The sequence below is a fragment of the Hemiscyllium ocellatum genome, unplaced genomic scaffold (assembly GCF_020745735.1).
Source record: "Hemiscyllium ocellatum isolate sHemOce1 unplaced genomic scaffold, sHemOce1.pat.X.cur. scaffold_434_pat_ctg1, whole genome shotgun sequence".
Lineage (NCBI taxonomy): Eukaryota > Metazoa > Chordata > Chondrichthyes > Orectolobiformes > Hemiscylliidae > Hemiscyllium > Hemiscyllium ocellatum.
In genome coordinates this window covers 216,307-228,323 of record NW_026869053.1, presented here as the reverse complement: position 1 = coordinate 228,323, position 12,017 = coordinate 216,307, and positions in this window count along the sequence as shown.

Genomic DNA, 12,017 nt, shown 5'->3' with positions numbered 1-12,017 from the left:
TTTTGTCTACACTGTTTGAGTAAATTGCGTTTTGCTTAATGTCAAATATTTTGACCAAACGAATTGCACCTGAAACACAGCACCTCACAATTACTTTTAAAATAACAAAACGTTCGGGTCGAGACGACCTTCTTCATATATTATGAGGGGTCTGTTCGGCTCCATAATAAGAAAGACAAATATTCAAATTTTAATTAGATAATTATTTAATCGACAATACGTTTCAGGAACACGGGGTTTGACAGCGGAATGCGCCGAGCTGGATGAGTGATAACTCTATCAGGAATTGTATGAGATACACAATCCACACCACAGTTACAGCTCAGATACGCATAAGACCAGATGAGATATCTTCTCGGTACGGAGTACTGTGCAGACAGGCTCAGTACAACTCAGCAATCTGTCCAGGATGGAATACTGTGCAGCGCTCAATAATCCACTAGCTATCTGTCCAGCATGGGGAGCAGTACAGACCACACTGGAGCATTGATTAGGATGCCTGGACAAAACGGTCTGTCCAGCATGGATGATATGTAGCCCACACCACAGTCTTCTATAAACGCGGACAAGATATCATGTTCAGTGTGGGAGCTGTATTGTGAATAGCAATGAATTTATCTGTTACCCTCCCACCATGCAGAGCTGTGTGCACCACCCCAATGCATTGTTCAGTAACACTGTGTTAGATCCCTGCCTAGTGTGGAGAAACTAGCAGCCCATGCTGGAAGTGACACGGTATGCAGCTCCCGTCCATTTACAGCTCCATACCTCTGTTGTGCAATGATAAGGGTGTTGTGGGTGTGTAAATCATTGGCAGAGAGTGAAGATAGAGGAATCAGTTAAAATACCTACAACGAAAAGAACTTTGTGAAAAAGAGAAAGAGAGATTGAGAGAAGACTTCATGGAAGATCACAGGTTTCAGAATGCTGAAATTAAGACATTTCGAGAGCATCCTACTGCATGAGCCAGTATTCTCAGGAATTATGGGTGAATGGGACATAGGTATCAGTTCAGATGATGGAGAATTTTGGACAAGCATTTGTTCAGCAGCTTTGTAACTGGGAGTGAGGTCAGCAGAGTGTATGACTCATTGGGTTGAATCGAACAATAGTTTGTCTCGGTGACATTTTCATTGAGTTTGACAGAGGGATTGTCTGTACGAGGCTGAGCTTGTTTCCTGGTGCTATCTTATGGAACTCACCCATTAACTACCCGACCCACCCTATGGTGTCCCTCTCATTCAATGGTGCTCCCTCTACTGCATGCAGCACTCTCTCTCTCCACCCCCTCTCTCTCTTTCTCCCCCCCCCCCACTCACCTTTGCAATACCCCCACACGGCGATAGAATGTTCTGGAGAATGCCAGTTATGGAATGTTCCAGACAAAATTCCAAGTAATTCCAATTGGCAGAAAAATATCAGTGCCCCAGTATGTAATATGTAAGGGGAAGGATCGAGATGTATGTTTTTTAAAATTGCATACAATTTAAACTCATCATGAGACGATTCAATGATTTAAACGTGCTCTAGTATTAATACGATCGGGATGATTTGATTTGCCCTGAGCTCCATCGTAGAGGAGCTTCAGACATTCAACCCCTTGGGTTTATGTCACTGACCAGACGACACTCAAGAACTTTTACCCCAGTTTTCTTCAAGCACCTGTTCGAGGCCATTTCCCATGGGGGACGGACTCTCCTAACAATATATTCCACCAGCATTATACGTCTATGTAATGGGAAACACATTTTACACAGACCAATCCAAACCAGACTCTTATTTTATGGTTATCAATATCTAATTACAATTAATAATTCTGGTTATTTCACTTGTCTCACCTTATTGTTATCAGCTATAGACAGCTTCTAAACACTTTTCTCATTATAACATACAAATCATAGCAAAGAACATTTTTATCCTCAGCCATTATCTTGACCGTTCTCTGAATTGTACCGTTTTCCTCGTTATGAAAATTCTATTGCCCTTTGCCTGTGACTTTTTTCTATACGTAGCAGTTACACAGTCTCCCAAGCAGTTGGCTGGATGGCTGTTTGCGATGCACAGGAAACCAACAGCCTAGGTTCAATTCCCCCACACTGACAGAGGTTACCATGAAGGGACGGTCTCTCAATCTTACTTACCCCATCACCCGAGGTGTGGTAACCCTCAGCGTAAACCACCACGAGAGGTCTCTCTCTCTATCGACAGAGCATCCCCATGGTCCTTTGGAACTGTATTGTATCACTGTTAACATTTTAAAATGTTATCCATATCATCATTTCGTTTTTCCTTATATTCCTGGATGTTGTGGAGCAGTGTTATTTTGTCCCACTGTCAGCATTACCCCCACACTGTACATTCCTGACCATTCCTCAAAAATCCATGACTCGGTCATCATTTATGAAACTTGTGGTCTGTGTCTCAAAAAAAAAATCAATATCTCTGCCTCCAATTATCTGCAAAAAAAAACCAAATAATTAAAAACAAAATTAACGTCATATCTGTGTGTCAGATTTTGTTTTGTGTCCTTACCTTGGAAAGGATATAATTACAGTTCAGAAATGTTTCACTTCACTGCGATGAAGAATTTATATTATGGAAGCTTTTACAGGTTACTCTTGGAATGAGGCTTGATTTCATTTAAACACACAAAACCTTGAGGTCAGTGGATCAGGTAAATACACACTGGGAGTTTTTATAGCCCAAACTTGTGTCATTTTCGTAGAACATCAACAATGTTGAAGCACGACCTTCTGCCCATCGAGTCCACATTGACCCACTGAAATGCATCCCAGACAGCCCTGTCCCCACCACGTAACCCAGCTTTTCCCATGGCTAACCCACCTAACCTACACGTCCCTGGGAACTATGGGCAATCAGGTATGGCCAATCCACTTTAAGTTGCACATCTTTAGATTGTCGGGGGAAACTGGAGCACTGGAAGAAACCCACACAGACACGGGTTAATGTTGAAACTCCACATAGAGGGTCGCCAAGGTTGGAATTAAGGTCAGCTGCTTGGTGATGTGAAGAATCAGTGCTGAACACAAATCCACCATGTTCCTCTGTGGCTTAAGAAAAATAACTGTCTGACTTGTTCCTGCTACTGACCCTGACTCAGTCCGAGACCTTCATCATCGGACATATCACCAACCTGGTTACATTTAAAGTTTGTTGCGAATAATGGAGGAGTGGGACTAGAAAGACAAACTGTTGATACCCTCCAATCTCAGTCAGGACCAGAGTGAGGGGAAATTTACAAAGTGGGATTTCATTCAAGTGGGAATACTCTTTCCCAAAAGTTTGATGGCTGAATCTTTATATTATATCGATGCTGGATTCGTCTGCTTTTCCATAGACAAGTGAATCAGGGATAATGGTGCATGGAGAGAAAACAGCAGATCGGAACACAATGAGATGAGCCATGTCTTTATTTACTGGTGGAGTAGTGTCAAAGGGCCGAAAGACCCAATCGTGTCTGTCAGCCCTCTGCTCTGATGTTTCATTCAGCCCTTGGGACCTGCTGTACTGGGGCAGATCGAGGCCACTCCGATGATTAGGTGTAGTTTCAGAAATGTACTTGAAATATTCAGGCTGGGTCAGAAGTGACCCCCACCCCCAATCCCTCTTTCCAGGCCTCACCTCTTTGTAACTTCAGCTCCCCACTTGGGTAATGTTACAGACCCAGATTCGTCGTGGATACAGCCTCCATACCTTACCCAGGGTAAACTCAAACAAATTCTGGACGCTCCCTGAATGCAATATTGTACAAAACGACTTCCAGGAAAATAACCAGTTACTTTCCAAAAGCATAACGTAGGAACGAAAGAAATAGGAACAGAAGGGTCTATTCGGCCCCTCACGCCTGCACTGTCATTCAATTAGAAGATGGCTGATCGACTCCAGGGCTCAACTCCCACTTCCCTGCTCACCCCTTGTATCCTTCAACTTGCTGATATGTCAAAAAACATTCCACTCCGTCTGTAAATACATTCAGTGTCCCAGCTACAACTCCCCCGCCCCCAACTCTCTGCATTAGGGTATTCCAGATATCCAAACCTTCAGAAAGAAGACATATTTTTGCATCACAGTTTGGATTCAGTATCCCTTATTCTGTACCTATAATCCCCAAATTCAATACTCTGGCCAAGAGTGGACCCATATTCTCTACATTTACCTTTCAGCCTTCTCTGCAGTTTGTAAGTTTCAGTCACATCACCCACATTCATGTCAGCCACAATGAATAATCGCCTCACCAATTTAGATGTACTCAATAATTCAACCTTTTCATCCTAGGAACCCGCCTAATGAACCAACCAATGCTGACTTTTTGTTTCATACACAGAAACACTCCAATGCCTTTGAACTGCTCCATTTTTGGGTGTCATTTCCATTAAATAAAAGCCTGACTTTTGATTCTCAGTGTCATTCACAAACTCGGATGTATACTGCACTCAGCTTCCACCGTCAGGCTATCAGTATAGATGATCAATAACTGATGCCATCGGACTGATACTTGTGCTTCTCCACTTGATGCATTTTATCATAAAGATCTATTAATCGTTACTCTCCAATTTCTATGTGTGAACCAATCGTCATTCCATCAAATATATTATCCGTCATATGATGAGATCCTGTATTGTGTAAAAACCTTTATTTTGTGATACCTTCTGGAAAATTTTTGGAAAGCCTCATGTCTACCAGTTCCCTTTCATCAAGTCCGCTTGTTACATTGTCAGGGGGTATCCAGATAATCTTTGCATGATTTTTTATAGATCCCCTTTCATAAAACCCTAACGATTCTGCTTGAAGCATTACTAAATGCCCTGCAATTCCCTCCTTAATACCAAAATCTCGCAGATTCACAGCAATAATGGCGAAGCTGAATGGTTCCTGCTTTCAATCTCGGTTCTTTCTTGAAGACAGGTGCCATATTGGAGGCACTCCAGTTTCGCTGTAACACTCCTGTAATCCAAAGAGCTATGGATTATTTTACACAGTGCTACCAGTCGTGTCTGTAACCACTTCCTTTAAAACCAGCTATGAATTTCTGCTGACCTCTCCCCCCTTACAATTCTCTATTTGTTTTAAATAAAACGTGTTCCTTTTGTTCGAACTTTCCTACTAATGCCATTTTGTTTATAGCATTGAAATATTTACAGTGCCTCACCTTGTGAGGACCAATGTAAAATTCCCTGCAAATTCCCTCTGGGCAATTCCCCCGTCGCATCCTCCAAATATCCTGAATATACTTTCCTGACTTCATGTCCACAAAAAGTCACGCACGCATCCTGATTTTTTTTGTAATAAACACAGAGAATCTCATGCTACTTGTTTTTATATTTCATGCCAATTTACTTACATTATATCTTATATTTATTTTCCCTCATTTCTAGATTCATACAGCCATATCACCCACAAACAGATCCTTTCATCCAACTTCTCCATTCTGACCAGGTTTTCCAAACTAAACTAGTTCCACCTGCATGCACTTGGCCCAAATGTCTCTGTATGTTTCCCGTTAATATGTTTGTCCAACTATCTTTTCAATTTTGTAGCTGTATCTACCACTTTTCCTCTGGCAGCTCATTCCATGCACACGTCACCGTCTGCATGAAAAAGTTACTTCTTCTTCGACCTTTTTAAATCTTCCCCTTTCACCTTAAGCTATGTCCTCCATGTTTGAAATTCACTATCCTGTCGAAAATACGTTAGCTGTGCAACCAATCCATGTCTCTCATGATTTTATACAATGCTTTCATTTCACCCCTCAACCTCCTACACTCCATCTGATATTAACTTCAAGACTTCAAGGATTTAAAAATAATCACTAGAAATTTGAAACAATATTAAAAGCGAATGGTAAACAACACTCAGCCCCAAACTTCATACTGTGATTTGTTTTCTTCCATATTGCATTACTAAAGCAGCATGAACCTCTTACTGGTGTCAATAAGAAGTCAAACACCTGAATTTCTTTGTCTGAAGGGGGCAAAGGTCTCTACAGTGAAAACGTATCTCTGCCCAAATCTATGTAACGCTACATAGTCAACATTCTTCCTCCTGGTCCCCCTACTTGGTTGTGCCTTCTATTGCTTGCACTCAGTATAGAGGACCCTTTTCCCCAACTCACATCTAAATTTAAACCCATTTTACATCATCTTCTCGTTCACCACTGATAAAAGCCCGATTTATCTTTTGCCACACACCCTTTACACTGTCATCCACCCCCCACCTCTGACAACGGAATAAAAAGCCCGTTTTTCAATCATTTGCAATTCTGAAAAGTGTCAGACTAGACTTTAAACGCTAACTCTCTTTCTATGTCTCTCCAATGCTGCCAGACCTGTTGAGTTTCTCCAGAATAGGCACAGCAGAAATTTTCAATTTAACAAACAACTATGGATACTGCAAATAAAAATACAAAAAACGCTATAGGATCTGGGAGCTTTGTCGAAGGGACACTTAACCGAAAGATTAACTCTGCATTCACTCCAGAATATGCTGCCAGACCTGCATAGTTTGTTCAGCAACTTCTGTTTTTGAAAAAGTTCCAAAATTGTGTGTCAAAGCTGCTGATACGTCCTGTTCAGCATGGACATCCATACACCAGGAAGAGAACGATAATACAAGGTGCACAAATTCCTTGGTTCCATAAATTCGGCATCACTGATACTATAGAGCTCTTAATCATGGTCAGGAGAGAAACAGAGGGAAACACATTCACTTCAGACACAGAAGATGGCATTGAAGGAAAGGAAAAGATTCAGATGAATATGTTAAAGTGTTTGAGTAATGTAACAAATTGGAGGCGTGACACCCGGGAGAAACCCTCAGCAGAATGAGGATATGAAAATGGAAATGTTACCACATCCGAAACCAGGTTAGGTCACTGTGTACAGGCTGATGGCTGAATGGGTCTCGATGTGAATTGCGGACGGTCAGGAGAATGGAATCGCAGATATTGCAATTCGGGCTGGTCCTATCATGCGATGTTGTGGACAACAGCAGCAGCAGAAGCAGCATTGCAATCAATCACAATCTGTAACTGTTTACCCAGGATAATCCACCAGTCTACCATGAGCATCAAGCTGATCTATTGTTCAGTGACGAATGTGGGGTGAACGTGCCAGAGACAGATTCATGTGTATCTAAACGTAATGATAAACTATTAAAGCTACCGGACTTGACTGTTGGATTCCAAACATCAGGGCTAACATTTGGGAGAGAGGGAGGTATTAGTCCAATACTAACAGATCAGATCTAAGATTTGCAGTCCTGCCACCTCCAGTCATAAATGTCAACGGACCATTAAAGAACTTACTGAAGGAGAGGACTCCAGATATACCACCATCCTAAATAATGGAACAACCCTGCACATCAATGTAAAAGACAACAATACAATGTATGCACCATCCTTAGCAAGAAGTATTGTTGCATGATGCAGTTCACCCTTGCCATGATGCCCATGGAATCACAGATGCCAGTCTTCAACCAATTCGATTTGCTGCACGTGCCATGAAAAGATGTAGATACGACAAAGGCAATGGGCCCTGACTCCGTTCCTGCAATAGGACTGAAGACTTGTGCTGCACAACAAACCGTGTCCCTGAGGAAGCTGCTTCATTCCAGCTCCAAATCTGACATCGGAAAATAACTCACGTATGTCCAGTCTGCTAAGAGGAGAATAATTACAATCTGACAAATTACCACGCCCTCAGTACCATCTGGATACTCAAATTGGTTGGAGTTCATTTTGACAGAGTTGTCAAGCAGCACAGAAATAACCTGCTCAGTGTGGTTTCTGATAGGTCCCCATATGGAGATGGTGCTGCTGTGGAAATGTTACAAGATTACTAATCCAGACGAGGCTAATGCTCTGGCAGCTGGTAGAAGTTAAACACAATTAATAACATATAAATATCTAAAATCTGGTATCCGTAATGTCACCTTAAAGCCATTGTCGATTGTAAACATCTATTTCTTTCCGCAATGTACTTTCAGGAAGTGAATCCCCCGTGCTTTCCTAGTCTGGCCTAAAAGTGACGACAGGCACACAGACACGTGATAAACTCTTCAACGGTCTCTGAAACGGCCAATCAAGACACTCAATTGTATCAAACTGCTTCGAATACTTCAAGGGTTAAACCGGACCCAATACCCAGCACTAGCTCAGTATTGGAAAAGGGAACGGGAGACACAGTCCTGTCGACCTTGAAGAGATTTCCTTCCGAACATGTCAGAGATATTGACAAGTTTTGCAGAGCTTTCCCACAGGTGCACAGAAACATCAGGAAAGGAGTAGGGCATTCAACACATTGAGCCTTCCCCATTCCAGCTAATGGAGAAAATTTCGTCAGTGCAGATTTCCTCACAGAGTGTTCGTAACCCTTAATATGCTTAAATATCGTGAAATATGTAATAAGAATTGCTGTCGTCACTGCTGTCCATCAATTTTGCTCCTTCAATCAATATACAGGCTGTTCTGTGATCACACATGCCTATTAGTCATGAGTTGGCTGCCATGCCGTTCATGAATTGTGTGCTTTTCCTAAAAAAAAAGCAAGTTCCTGGTCACTGTTATGCAATTCAATCTCCAACATTGGCTAAACAGCAAAACCCAGCTCGTGATCCCCTACCTGCAAAATGTACACTCAGTGTGTTCAGCTTAAACAGGGATGCAATCCGCTCTGCAAGCCTTGAAACTGAGCCTCACACTGGGAATTGTAGGCAATATTTCGAAGAAACATCATTTCAAACTGGGGGAAAAATTTGGGGAGAACTGAAATTCCACGGCAAGGGCACATGGTCAGTCAGCCCCGAAAACATCTGGTGAAGAGCATCGTGAAAGGTACAGCGGTGTAGTCAGTGGCCGTAGTGTTGAGGTGTTACATGTAAAGCACTATTTCACTGCAATATATGTTTTAAAAATTAACTTAGACAGTGTAAATATGTGTGTTAGACCACCTTTCATTTTTGGTTTTTACTGATATTTCAGGGTTCGCCCCTTAACCTCTTCTTTCCCATAGCCCCCGTTATTCATATAACACCATTATCAGAGTGCTCCAACGATAAAGTCGGCAGAAAATTCGTTGTCAGGAAAGGGAACGGGAAACACAGTCCTGTTGACATTGCAGAAATCTCCTTCTTAACATCTGAGAGCCTGTGACAGCTGTACACCAGCTGTCTGCTGATCACTTTAGTGTCCATAAATCCTTATTTATATTTAATATTCTGGTTTCCACAGCCTTATGTGGGAGAGAACTCCCCAGTTTCGCCAGTCTCTGAGTACAGGCATATATTCTCATCTCAATGCAGAGTGACCTGCCTGTATCTTTGGTCCCTTGTTTGAGCCATCACAGTCAGGGGAATTACTATCCCTGCTTCCAATCTCTCTCGCCCTGTCAGGGTATTATATACTTCTCTGAGATCTCCCACTCATTTTCCTAAAGCCCATTGAATACAGGCCCAGTCGCCCCAAACTCTGCTCCCACAACAAACCTGTCATCCCAGAGATCAGTCAGGTCATCATTCGCTGCTCTCCCTCAGGTTTTTCCTCTATTAAGTAAGGAGACCAAAACTGCCCACAATACTGCACAATGTTCAAGATGGGGTCTCACCAAAGCCCTGTACAGCTGCAGTAAGACACCCTTACTCCTGGACTCAAATCCCCCTGGAATGAATTTCAACATTCCATTTATCTTCTAACTACTTTCTGTTCCTGCAATAGTGCTTTCAGTGAATGGTGTGGAGGGAGATCCAAACCCTTTTCAATGTTACAGCTCTCCACTTGGTGGCTCTATGTACTCTGGTCAGCGTGCCGAAGCCATTCCCAGTATTGACTGCTTGCTTCAGAACGCACTGCCTAGCATAGACCTCGGAGGGCTGCGCAGTACGAAATAAAAATGCAGCATGAGCTCCTTTACAAATCAATATTTTTTTCAATCAATCCCTTTTCAAATGGTATGTAGCCATCTTGTTTTCCCACCAAAGGGCATGACATCTCGTCTACCCCCATTGCTCTCCATTTGCCGCGTATTTGCCTATTCAAGCCACTTGTCTCAATCATCTTGGAGCTTTTTTGCATCCTACTCAACGACTCACAATCCGACATCGACATTTAGCGCCATCAGCAGAATTGGGAATATTGCATTTGATTCCCACAATTAAAAGTTTGGCGTTTATTGTAATAGCTGGGACCCAAGCCCCGATTCCTGCTATACCCCCCAAGCTTTCCACTCGAAAACACATTGTTTTATTCCTATTCGCTGTGTCATGTCAGCTCTCCCATTCTAAATGATGTCCACATATTAACCCCAGTCCCATAAGATTTGAATTTGTATGGTAGGCTTGAAGCTTTTTCACACCGAATTTCCTAAAAATCCAGTCATATTGTATTGATTGCTTTAACATAATTTTGCTCAGTCAGTGTCTCAAATATGATACCCTTTTCATAAATCTCTATTGACGTTATTTCTGCCCATTACTTTCGGTTCCAATACTTCCTCTAAATCTGTTTAGTTGCCAATTCCATTCTATTTCCTTTCTTTCTCACCAGATTAAAGTTTCCTAATATTGCTAGGAAGATTGTTTTTTTTGATTTGATTTCTTCTGTGAAGACATAACTGAAATATTTGGTCCATACTTCTGCCATTGCCCTGTCCTCAATACTCTGGTTTCATACTGTTAGGAAACTGCACCATTTTATCCTTAATTTTGCCACGTACATGTTTTTAGAACCAATTATAAATTCACTCTTATAATACTTGTTGATATACTCTTCAGAAATTCATCAATTCTGGCTTAAGGTGCTGAACGACTAACATTCCACAGCCATACAATCACAAGAGCATAGACTCTGTACCGTCAAAAATACAGCACGGTCAGCATCAGTCCCACTTTTTGAAAAACGACCCATAACCGAGAATGATATGGCATTTCAAGTGCGCAACCTTGTGTCATTTTTTTTAATGGTTGTGAGTTTACCCGTAACAACTCCCCTCTCAGGAAGTGCATCCGAGATCCCAACACCAGCTGGGTTAAAAAAAATCCTCAAATTCTCACTAAACCTCAAACCCTCCACTTAAATAGTGCGCTCTCCTGTTCTTGACCCTTTGACGAAAAGGAACAACTGCTGTCTATCCACGCTATCCATGCCCCTCGCGAATCCTCCTGAATCACCTCCCTGTCAGCCTTCTCTGATCCAAAGTAAGCGACGCGAGTTTATCCAACCTCTCTCCATAGCTGATATTGTCCATCTCAGGGAACGTCCTGGTGAATCTCCTCTCTACCCCCTCCAGTCCAATCACAATCTTCCTATAATGTGGATCCCAGAACTACGTAAATTGTTCCATCTTGGATTAACTAACGTTCTACATAGCTCTTATAATGTATGCCTCGATGAAAACAGACAATGTTTACAGTCGCTATGCTTTATCAACTTATGCGTTACCCTGTCCATACCCATTCAGGATGTGTGGAGAAGCACCCGCTGACCCTTCATAGTGTGTTGCCATTCATTTAGAGCTACCCTTAATCATCATCTTTATTAGGGTTACGATCCATCTGTCATTGATCTGCCCATCTGACCGTTCCATTTACATCTTCCTGTAAATTTAGACCTCCCTCCTCATTTCCAACCACCTGGCTAATCGTTTTTAAGGTTACAAAATCACACCAGGTTGTAGTCCAACACTTTTATTCAGAGGCATTAGCTTTCGATGCGCTGCTTCTTCATCAGGTGATGATGAACTTGAAAGCTGCTGCCTCCAAATAAACCTGTTGGACTATAATCTAGTGTTATCTGACTTTTTAACTTTGTCCACCCCAGCCCAACATTGGCATCTCCGTATTACAAGTAACAAGGGCATAGCACTGATCCCTGTGGTGCACCTTTGGACATCAATCTCCAGTCATACAAACAGCCTTCTAACACCGTGCTCTGTATGCTAACACTAAGTTGATTTGGATGCAATTTGGCAAGTCATTGATGAGTGCGAATTGTTCCCTTTTTTATA